The sequence below is a fragment of the Chlorocebus sabaeus genome, chromosome X (genome assembly GCF_047675955.1).
Source record: "Chlorocebus sabaeus isolate Y175 chromosome X, mChlSab1.0.hap1, whole genome shotgun sequence".
Taxonomy (NCBI): domain Eukaryota; kingdom Metazoa; phylum Chordata; class Mammalia; order Primates; family Cercopithecidae; genus Chlorocebus; species Chlorocebus sabaeus.
In genome coordinates, this window is record NC_132933.1 from 19,080,048 (window position 1) to 19,092,416 (window position 12,369).

The following is a 12,369-nucleotide window of genomic DNA, read 5'->3' on the forward strand; positions in this document are numbered from 1 at the left end:
GCCTTCACCTCCCAAAGTGCTGGGATTACAAGCATGAGGCACCATGCCCAGCCCAAGTTGAGGATCTTGGGCTTAGGAGGTTATCCTGGATTGTCCAAGTGGGACATAATGCCATCGCAAGTGTCTTTATAAGGAAGAGGCAGGGGGGAGACTACAGACACACAGAGGAGGTACTGTGAAGACAGACACAGATTGTGGCTACAAGCCAAGGAATGCCAGCAGCCACCAGAAGCTGGAAGAAGCAAGGAATGGATTCTTTCCTGAAATCTCTGAAGGAAGCATGGCCCTACTGACAGCTTGATTTCAGACTTCTGGCTTCCAGGAGACTGTGAGTGAATACATTTCTGTTGTTTTAAGCCACTGAATTTGTGGTAACTTGTATTAGCAGTCATAGGAAATGAATACAGCCATTATAATCTTTATTTTAAATTTTTCCTTTAAATATGGCATTTTATTTACTTATCTATTTCAATTTGAAAGCACGTACTATTTATTAACTGACCATATTAGAAAAATAATCACAGTAGACACCTTAGTTCATTCTTCTAAGAAGCCTGCTGATTTGGTCCTCCCTGTTGCCAGCATCTCCACCTTCTACAAAATGGAAGGTCTTTTTCTTCATTCCACGTCGTGGAGAGGATAATTTGAAGGGCCACATGAAGTTATTTGTTTCTTTGAAGCATTTTTCCAACAGTATAGATCTCATTAACAAGATCATCCCTGCAGATGATACTGTATTTACCAAGAGATCGAGCAATCAAAGTGTTACCTGTCAAGGCAACTCATTTCTTTCTTTCTTTTTTTTTTTTTTGGAACCCCAAACAACGGTTTATAAAAGGAGCTTTTGTCTTTTTTTTTTAAATTTTGTGCCACATTTTATTTTTATTTATTTATTTATTTTTATTATACTCTAAGTTCTAGGGTACATGTGTACAACGTGCAGGTTTGTTACATATGTATACACGTGCCATGTTGGTGTGCTGCACCCATTAACTTGTCATTTACATTAGGTATATCTCCTAATGCTATCCCTTCCCCCTCCCCCTCCCCACAATAGGCCCCAGTGTGTGATGATCCCCTTCCTGTGTCCAAGTGATCTCATTGTTCAATTCCCACCTATGAGTGAGAACATGTGGTGTTTGGTTTTCTGTTCTTGTGATAGTTTGCTGAGAATGATGGTTTCTAGCTGCATCCATGTCCCTACAAAGGACACGAACTCATCCTTTTTTATGGCTGCATAGTATTCCATGGTGTATATGTGCCACATTTTCGTAATCCAGTCTGTCACTGATGGACATTTGGGTTGATTCCAAGTCTTTGCTATTGTGAATAGTGCTGCAATAAACATATGTGTGCATGTGTCTTTATAGCAGCATGACTTATACCTTTGGGTATATACCCAGTAATGGGATGGCAGGGTCAAATGGTATTTCTAGTTCTAGATCCTTGAGGAATTGCCACACTGTTTTCCACAATGGTTGAACTAGTTTACAGTCCCACCAACAGTGTAAAAGTGTTCCTATTTCTCCACATCCTCTCCAGCACCTGTTGTTTCCTGACTTTTGAATGATTGCCATTCTAACTGGTGTGAGATGGTATCTCATTGTGGTTTTGATTTGCATTTCTCTGATGGCCAGTGATGATGAGCATTTTTTCATGTGTCTGTTGGCTGTATGAATGTCTTCTTTTGAGAAGTGTCTGTTCATATCCTTTGCCCACTTTTTGGTGGGGTTGTTTGTTTTTTTCTTGTAAATTTGTTTGAGTTCTTTATAGGTTCTGGATATTAGCCCTTTGTCAGATGAGTAGATTGCAAAAATTTTCTCCCATTCTGTAGGTTGCCTGTTCACTCTGATGGTAGTTTCTTTTGCTGTGCAGATGCTCTTTAGTTTAACTAGATCCGATTTGTCAGTTTTGGCTTTTGTTGCCGTTGCTTTTGGTGTTTTAGACATGAAGTCCTTGCCCATGCCTATGTCCTGAATGGTATTCCCTAGGTTTTCTTCTAGGGTTTTTATGGTTTTAGCTCTAGCATTTAAGTCTCTAATCCATCTTGAATTAATTTTCGTATAAGGAGTAAGGAAAGGATCCAGTTTCAGCTTTCTACTTATGGCTAGCCAATTTTTCCCAGCACCATTTATTAAGTAGGGAATCCTTTCCCCATTTCTTGTTTTTGTCAGGTTTGTCAAAGATCATATGGCTGTAGATGTGTGGTATTATTTCTGAGGGCTCTGTTCTGTACCATTGGTCTATATCTCTGTTTTGGTACCAGTACCATGCTGTTTTGGTTACTGTAGCCTTGTAGTATAGTTTGAAGTCAGGTAGTATGATGCCTCCAGCTTTGTTCTTTTGCCTTAGGATTGTCTTGGCAATGCGGGCTCTTTTTTGGTTCCATATGAACTTTAAAGCAGTTTTTTTTCCAATTCTGTGAAGAAAGTCTTTGGTAGCTTAATGGGGATGGCATTGAATCTATAAATTACCTTGGGCAGTATGGCCATTTTCATGATATTGATTCTTCCTATTCATGAGCATGGAATGTTCTTCCATTTGTTTGTGTCCTCTTTTATTTCACTGAGCAGTGGTTTGTAGTTCTCTTTGAAGAGTCCTTCATATCCCTGGTAAGTTGGATTCCTAGGTATTTCATTCTTTTTGAAGCAATTGAATTGAACTCAAGTCTGCACTAAGCGGACCTAATAGACATCTACAGAACTCTTCACTCCAAATCAACAGAATATACATTCTTCTCAGCACCACATAGCACTTATTCCAAAATTGACTACATAGTTGGAAGTAAAGCACTCCTCAGCATATGTAAAAGAACAGAAATTATAACAAACTGCCTCTCAGACCACAGTGCAATCAAACTAGAACTCAGGACTAAGAAACTCAATCAAAACCGCTCAACTACATGGAAACTGAATAACCTGCTCCTGAATGACTACTGGATACATAACGAAATGAAGGCAGAAATAAAGATGTTCTTTGAAACCAATGAGAACAAAGATACAATATACCAGAATCTCTGGGACACATTTAAAGCAGTGTGTAGAGGGAAATTTATAGCACTAAATGTCCACAAGAGAAAGCAGGAAAGATCTAAAATTGACACCCTAACATCACAATTAAAAGAACTAGAGAAGCAAGAGCAAACACATTCAAAAGCTAGCAGAAGGCAAGAAATAACTGAGATCAGAGCAGAACTGAAGGAGACAGAGACACAAAAAACCCTTCAAAAAATAAATGAATCCAGGAGCTAGTTTTTTGAAAAGATCAACAAAATTGATAGACCGCTAGCAAGACTAATAAAGAAGAAAAGAGAGAAGAATCAAATAGATGCAATAAAAAAATGATAAAGGGGATATCACCACTGACCCCACAGAAATACAAACTACCATCAGAGAATACTATAAACACCTCTATGCAAATAAACTCAAAAACCTAGAAGAAATGGATAAATTCCTGGACACATACACTCTCCCAAGACTAAACCAGGAAGAAGTTGAATCCCTGAATAGACCAATAGCAGGCTCTGAAATTGAGGCAATAATTAATAGCCTACCAACCAAAAAAAGTCCAGGACCAGACGGATTCACAGCCGAATTCTATCAGAGGTACAAGGAGGAGCTGGTACCATTCCTTCTGAAACTATTCCAATTGATAGAAAAAGAGGGAATCCTCCCTAACTCATTTTACGAGGCCAACATCATCCTGATACCAAAGCCTGGCAGAGACGCAACAAAAAAAGAGAATTTTAGACCAATATCCCTGATGAACATCGATGCAAAAATCCTCAATAAAATACTGGCAAACCAAATCCAGGAGCACATCAAAAAGCTTATCCACCATGATCAAGTGGGCTTCATCCCTGGGATGCAAGGCTGGTTCAACATACGCAAATCAATAAATGTAATCCAGCATATAAACAGAACCAAAGACAAGAACCACATGATTATCTCAATAGATGCAGAAAAGGCCTTTGACAAAATTCAACAACGCTTCATGCTAAAAACTCGCAATAAATTCGGTATTGATGGAAGGTATCTCAAAATAGTAAGGGCTATTTATGACAAACCCACAGACAATATCATACTGAATGGGCAAAAACTGGAAGCATTCCCTTTGAAAACTGGCATAAGACAGGGATGCCCTCTCTCACTACTCCTATTCAACATAGTGTTGGAAGTTCTGGCTAGGACAATCAGGCAAGAGAAAGAAATAAAGGGTATTCAATTAGGAAGAGAAGAAGTCAACTTGTCCCTGTTTGCAGATGACATGATTGTATATTTAGAAAACCCCATCGTCTCTGCCCCAAATCTCCTTAAGCTGATGTGCAACTTAACGCAACTCATTTCTCATTGATTTTTCCATAACCACGCTTGTAGATTAGGTCATTTACTGACTTCAGCTTTGGGTACCCCCATGCAATATATGGTTTTACAATCATCAACATGTTAATTGAATCCTTGTTGAGCTTCTCAAAGGTTCCATTGAAGAAAGCGAAGAAGCTGCAACACCTTTCGGACCTTTGGGCTCAGAGCATTGCTACCTCTGATCCTGATGATAAATGCCAATTTGGGTTTGTGGGTACATAGAAAGTTGCCAGCTTTTCTTGCCATCCTAGCTATTTTGATTTCAGCTCTGTACATTTATCTATATTCCTTGTGACAGTGCTTCATTTTTTTCATACAAAAACTTCCTCCTTGCCTTTCAAAGCATCTTTTGAGCAAACTTCTTTCTCAGGCTCTGCAAAATTCCTCCACTTTTTCTTAAGGGTTTCTGGAACAGCAGGAAACTTCTCTTCGACACCCTATGGTTTCAGCCAGAAAAGAGCTAAATATGATATTTTATACAATGCTTCTTTTTCTTTTGAGACGGAGCCTTGCTCTGTGGCCCAGGCTGGAGTGCAGTGGCATGTGATCTTGGCTCACTGCAACCTCTGCCTCCCGGGTTCAAGTGATTCTCCTGCCTCAGCCTCCCGAGTAGCTGGGATTACGGGCATGGGCCACCATGCCCAGATAAGTTTTGTATTTTTAGTAGAGACGGCATTTCACCATGTTGACCAGGCTGGTCTTGAACTCCTGACCTCAGGTGATCTGCCTGCCTTGGTCTCCCAAAGTGCTGGGATTACAGGCATGAGACACCGCCACCGGCCAAAATGCCCATTGACCCCGACGTGATAGGAACGATTTTTTTTCTTTTTCCAACTTCTATTTTAATAATAGGTTCAGCGAGTGCAGGTGTAGGTTTGTTACATAGGTAAATTGCATGTCACAGGTGTTTGGTATACAGATTATTACCCCAGGTAATGAATATAGTACCCAACAGAATACCATTCTCAACATAGGCCCTGGCAAAAATTTCATGGTGAAGGTTTCAAAAGTAATTGTAACAAAAACAAAAATTCACAAGTGAGATCTAATTAAACTAAAGAACCTCTGCACAGCAAAAGAAACTATCAACAGGGTAAATAGACAACCTACAGAATGGGAGAACATATTTGCAAACTATGCACATGTCAAAAGTCTAATATCCAGAATTTATAAGGAATTTATATAATATTTTAAAATTTGAATTTGAAATTGATCATAGATTGGCTCTATGGGGTTATATAGATCATATATGGGCTCAGATATACAGTTGAAATGAATTGTCTTTTGCCTTTGTCTAGTGTTTCTATATTGGAGAAGTTGGTGTCAATTTTAAGAGACCCTACAATTTGTTTAGCATTATTAATAAATTTTTCTTAAATAGTACATTCAGTTTTTGTCAAATAATTTCTAACTTCTTTCAATGCTTTAAAGAGAACCTGTACTTGGATGATAAATAGCCTTTTCAATTGTGATGACATGCCAAAAACTGAGCTCCTGATACTCACCAAACTCGCTGTTCCTCAAAGAACTGAGAAAATAGGATGTTGAATTGATCGTGTACAGTCATATTGAAATCACCAATCTGAAATCCCTGAGTTCTTAAACTTAGAGTCTTTGAATTGTAAAAATATTAAGATATCTGATTGTGAATAGCATTGCTTTTTAAGGCTCTTGTGCAATGGACAACCTGAACCTCTTTTCTGCACAGAAAAGTGCATTACATACAGTATGAGAGAACATGGATATTTAATTACATTTATTATGCATATTAGAATGGCATCTGTGAGGGGAATAGTGTTTGTGAATGAAGGGAAAAAATGGGAGGAGAGTTTTTATATGTATGATAAACTGAGTGGTATGATCAATTTAACCTTCTGCATCTGAAGTTGAGGAAACATCTAATGAATATTCAGTAAAAAGAGCTGCGTTTCTAGTCCTTTTTTTTTTTTTTTTTTTTTTTTTTTTTTGAGACAGGGTCTCACTCTGTCACCCGGACTTGTTTTGACTCACTGCAACCTCCGCCTCCTGGGTTAAAGAGATTCTCCTGCCTCAGCCTCCCTAGTAGCTGGGATTACAGGCGTGAGCTGCCGTGACTGACCATTGTATTTTTTTAAATAAGGACAATTAAACATCTGTTTTTACAAAGGGGATCAGACCATATGTGCTATTTTGCAATTTGCTTTTTAAACTTAGTATATTTTGGATATCTTTCCATGTCAGTACATGATTTATATCATTCTTTCTAGAAGCTGCTTAAGTATTTGATTTGATAGGTGCATTATAATTTAAATCAATGCTCCATTGATATTTGATTTTTTAAAAAAGAGTATTTTGTGTATTTATTATTTTATGGCAGAATGCCCAACATAGAGCAATACTGCAAATATTCAACTGTGCAAAAATAGTATGTGGTGGTTTAGTACAAGTGGGACTGCTTTAAAAAAAATACTGAAACAAAACTTGAGGGTACCATAAGAAACATTTAAAATAAGTGGTTTCTAGATCTGCTTAGCTTGAGATCTGTCCTCTGTAGACCTATAATGATGGTTGCTGCCCCCGACCATGATCAATATACAGCATAATCAGTTCCAATGATCAAATGTGATCACAGCGGGTCTCCTTCTCTGTATCTTTCTACAGACATGTCTACAGACATGATCTGGCCTGGGTAAAAAGACAATGGAACTTTCTCAGTGGTTGAAAATAATAAGCATGGTACATATTCTCATGATTCTCTTGGTTCTCATTTCTAGTTAGATTGCACTTAGATGGCTTCTTCAGTTTGTCATAAAGAATGAGCATTCCACCAATGCCCCTGAGAACATTGGACTATGCATCTTTGTTAAAGGCTTTTCCACATTCATCTTTAAAATCTTCAACTCACAATATATGAAGGTTCCATTATGTATGATGTCAATTCTTTGTGACCAGACTGCATCATCACCTACCCCATCGTGGTATGGAGTAGGGAAGAGAACACACTGGCCATCCAATTTGGTGATTTTACACAATAGTCTTCTATGCCTTTGAATTTTTTTCCCTTGGCAGATTTCCCAATATTCGTTGCCCAATGGGTTCTGGCAAAACCTAAGGAGTAGGAAAAGCTGAAAATGACTCCTGATGTACCACCAGAGGCCAGATTGTCAGCAAAATGCCTCCAGAACCCAAGCTGCCCCTCCAGAAGAAAAGTATTCACTTCTCCTTGGGAAAGCAGACTATATAATCCTCTATGCCTTTGTACTGTTTGTCAGAGGCAATATTTTTACACACACATTGTACCTCTGGCATTGTGAGACCACTGGGCATCTTTCATTTCAAGAATATTATATAAATGAAATCATACAGCATATAACTTTTTGAGACTGGCTTTTTTTACTCAGCATAATTCCCTTGTGATCCATCTGAGTTGTTGCATATATCAATAGTTTATTCCTTTTTAGTCCTGAGTAGTATGCCATGATATGCATATACCACAGTTTGTTTAACCATTTAACTATTGAAAAGCTATTGTACATTATGTAAATGGCTTTACAGATATTTATAGAATTGTCCAACCATCACCAAATCAATTTTAGAACATTCTTGTTATTGCTCCCCTTCCCCCTTAAAACCCTCATACCTATGAGTGATAACTTATCATTTCCTCTCAACACTCACCCCAGTCCTAGGCAACTGCTGTTCTACTTTTATGTCGTTAGGGGTTTGCCTATTCTGAATATTTCATATAAGTGGAATCATACAATATATTATGTTTTGTGTCTGACTTCCTTCATGTAGCATAATGTTTTCGAGGTTCATTCAAGATGTAGCATGTATCCGTACATCATTAATTTTTTATGACCAATATTCCATTATAACATTTTATTTATCAATTTATCAGGTGATATGGACATTTGAGTTGTTTTCAATTTTTACTGTTATGAATAATGCTGCTGTGAGTACTTGTATATAAGTTTTTCTGTGGATATATGTTTTCATTTCTCTTGGAGTGGAATAACTGGGCCATATGGTAACTATGTTTAACATTTTGAGGAACTGCAAACTGTTTTCCACAGCAGCCCCATCACTTTACACTCTCACTAGCATTGTATGAGGATTTCAGTTTCTCCACATTCTTGCCAATGCTAGTTATTGTCTGTCTTTTTTATTATTGCCATCCAAATGGGTATGAAATGGAATCCCATTGTAGTTTTGATTTGCATTTCTCTGATTGCTAAAGATGTTGAGCATCTTTTCACGTGCCTATTGGCCGTTTGTACATCTTCTTTGTAGAAATGTCTACTCAGGCCGAGGCAGGCGGATCACAAGGTCAGGAGATCAAGACTATCCTGGCTAACATGGTGAAACCCCATCTCTACTAAAAATACAAAAAAAAAAAAAAAAAAAAAAAAAAAAAAAAAAAAAAAAAGTAGCCAGGCATGGTGGTGGGCACCTGTAGTCCTAGCTACTCAGGAGGCTGAGGCAGGAGAATGGCATGAACCCGGGAGGTGGAGTTTGCAGTGAGCTGAGATAGTGTCACTGCACTCCAGCCTGGGCGACAGAGTGAGACTCCGTCTCAAAAAAAAAAACCAAAAAAACAAAAAACAAAACAAAACCACCACTACCACCAATAAAAAAACCCAAGAAATGTCTGCTCAATTTTTATCCATTATACTTATTTGTCTTTTTATTATTATTTAGTTATAAGAGTTCTTTATATATTCTAGATACAAATCCCTTATCAGATATATGATTTGCAGATATTTTCCTTCCATTCTGTGGATTGTCTTTTCACTTTCTTGATGGTATCCTTTTGATATGGTTTGGCTGTGTCCCCACCCAAATCTCATCTTGAATTGTAGTTCCCATAATCCCCACATATCATGGGAGGGACCTGGTGGGAGGTAACTGAATCATGGGGGCAGTTACTCCCATGCTGCTGTTCTCGTGATAGTGAGTGAGTTTCACAAGATCTGATGATTTTATAAGGGGCTTTTCACCCTTTTGTTTGGCACTTCTTGCTGCCACCGTGTGAAGAAGGACATGTTCACTTCCCCTTCTGCCATGATTGTCGGTTTCCTGAGGCCTCCCCAACCATGCTGAAGTGTGAGGCAATTAAACCTTTCCTTCATAAGTTACCCAGTGTTGAATATGTCTTTATTAGCAGCATGAGAATGGATAAATACACCTTTGAAGCACAAAAATTTTAATTTTAGTGAAGACCAATTTATCAATTTTTTTCCTTCTGTTGCTTGTTGTGTTGGTGTTATATCTAAGAAACCATTGCCTAAGCGACGTTCACATAAATAGTCATTCTGAACTATGAGGTGACAAGCTAAGTATGGCAAGGAGGCAGGAGAGTAGAATCCTGGGTCTCTGATGATTACGAAACTGCATTTTAGGCTTGGAAAGCCAAATTCTACATTTATTTTACACAAGAGTGAGATAAAGTATTTCATTTTTAAAAATTAAGACCCTCTGTTCCTTAAAAGACACCATAAAATGAAAAACAAAGATATAAGAAGATATTTGCAAACACATATAAATGACATAAATTTCATATCTTTAATGTACAGCAAACTTTCACAAACCAGTAACAAAAAGACAAACAACCCAATAGAAAAATGGGCAGTAGGAAGGAGTATCTCACAGAAGAGGAAACATATATGGCCAATAAGCATATTAAATGCTCAACCTCATTAGTAATCATAGAAATGTAAATTTCATACCCACGAAATAACAAGATTTTAAGTCTGAAATATCAAGTGTTACCTATGACATGGAGCAATGGGAAATCATACCCTGCTTGTGGGAATGTAAATTTGTATACTCATTTTAGAAAAAAAAATGATTTGGAGATACCTATGAGGTCAAGGAATTGTAGTGGGAGTAACAAGCAAGCTGGAAAGATGGTAGGTTTTTTAGAAAATGTAATGTTGGGCCAGGCGCGGTGGCTCATGCCTGTGGTCCCAGCACTTTGGGAGGCTGAGTCAGGTGGATCATGAGGTCAGGAGTTTGAGACCAGCTTGACCAACATGGTGAAACCCCGTCTCTACTAAAAATGCAAAAAAAATTGGCCAGGCCTGGTGGTGTGCACCTGTGGTCCCAGCTGCTCAGGAGGCTGGGGCAGGAGAATCGCTTGAACCTGGGAGGTGGAGGTTGCAGTGAGCCAAGATGGCGCCACTGCACTCCAGCCTGGGTGACAGAGCGAGACTCTGTCTTGGGAAAAAAAAAAAGTAATGTTGGAATTCATGACTTAGGAGACAGAGAAATTTGTGTGATAAAAAAGTACAAGGTGTAACCTTCCAAGAGGTTAGCTAAAGTGGAGAGGAAGTATACATTTAAGATAATAAGATGTATCAGTTGGGGTCCAATCAGAACATAGACACTACATAGTAATTTTTTTTTTTTTTTCTTGAGACGGAGTCTGGCTCTTGTCGCCCAGGTTGGAGTGCAATGGCACGATCTTGGCTCACTGCAAACTCTGCCTCCCGGGTTCAAGCTATTCTCCTGCCTCAGCCTCCAGAGTAGCTGGGATTACAGATGCCCCACATGCCTGGCTAATTTTTGTATTTTTATTAGAGACTGGGTTTCACCATGTTGGCCAAGCTGGTCTTGAAGTCCTGACCTCAGGTGATCCGCCCACCTTGGCCTCCCAAAGTACTGGGATTACAGGTGTGAACCACCGTGCCCAGCCTATTACATAGTAATTTTAACAAGAAAAGTTTAACATAAAGAATTAACAACAACAGGGGCTTGCAGTATTGAAGGATTGGCTCGTAATAAGTGAAGGAAACTCTGAAAAATATGGGATAGCAGATATAAATAGCAGACAAGATAAAAATAATGTGTAATGGCTGATACCTCTAGAGTTGTGATAACCCTCCTCTCCACCCAAGGCTGAGATCCAGGCCTTATTGGAGAAGTTGCTGTGGTGCTGAGTCAGTGGAACTTATTGGACGTACATTCTCTGGAACTTGCTGAAATATATCCCTCTACGGTGCTGGTTCACATGGAAGGTGTCTCATCAGAGATGCTTTGCTGCCTAAACACTCAAGGGTAGTGCCTGGGGAGGCTGCTACCTGCTGTTTGTTGGGAAAACCAGTGCTGCAGTAGGTAGGCAATAGGAAAGCTGGGAGCTCGGCAGGAGCTTGTGGAGTGAGCACACAGAAAAAAGGAAGTAAAACCCCTTCTTCCTGCAATGTCTCTCCACCACTGCCTACTGATAAAGCTTCATATCATGCCAGCTGGCAAAGTTAAAAATATTTCAAGGCCCCAGGTCCATTTTCGCAGAATAGGCATAAAGGGGAAATGAGACGTAATAAATTGATTACAGGTTGAGAAGGTCAAGGAACTGAGAGGCCATGATGTTGGATTGTTGTTCTTGTGGATATTGAAATGACCCAAGTGCTGGCAGAAATTAGAATGGGGTAGAAGGTTAGAGACCAATAAACTCATTTCTCTAAGTGTGACCTTGGTCTATCTGTATCAGAATCAAGTGGGATACTTTGAAAACACAGATTCCTTTATCCCACTGCAGATCTTCTGAACTAGAGTATCTGGGAAGAGAGCTCACAAATATTCTTTTTAAATAAGTGCCTTAGTAGATTTGAAATGAAAGAGAATCGGTTAGTAACATTTTAAACACACGAAACTAAATAGTAAAACAGGTACCAGTGTACCCAGCATTCAGTCTTAATAAATGTTCACATTTGCCTTATTTCCTGAAGATCTTTTGATTTTTCATGAAATGTTACCTATTTTAGCTTACGTTCCACGCCTCACAGGAGATGATCATATGAACATTGTTTTCTGTCAATCACTGCTTTAGGCAATAGAGAGCCTTTGAGGGTTTTTGAACAGGGGTATTAACACTAGAGGTGTTTTTGGAAAATCAACCCAAATGTGCCTTGTTAGAGAGTTCATTAGGATGAGAGGATGGAAGTGGGAAAGCCCTTGAAGAGGCAGGTTCAGTGGCCCAGAGGGTGTGGTACCGAGGTTCTGAGGTAGGGTGAGAGATCTTTGC

The 12,369-nt window shown here is 38.9% G+C and overlaps 1 protein-coding gene across 1 annotated transcript in view; it reads left to right on the forward strand.

Annotated features, from left to right (window-relative positions):
* Positions 1-12,369, forward strand: part of LOC103232641 (rho guanine nucleotide exchange factor 6) — a 64,584-nt gene continuing 52,215 nt past the window's right edge. Inside the window, exon 1 of the mRNA XM_073013394.1 lies at positions 1-328. The gene's annotated coding sequence lies outside the window, so the exon portion shown is untranslated. The remainder of the gene's footprint in view (positions 329-12,369) is intronic.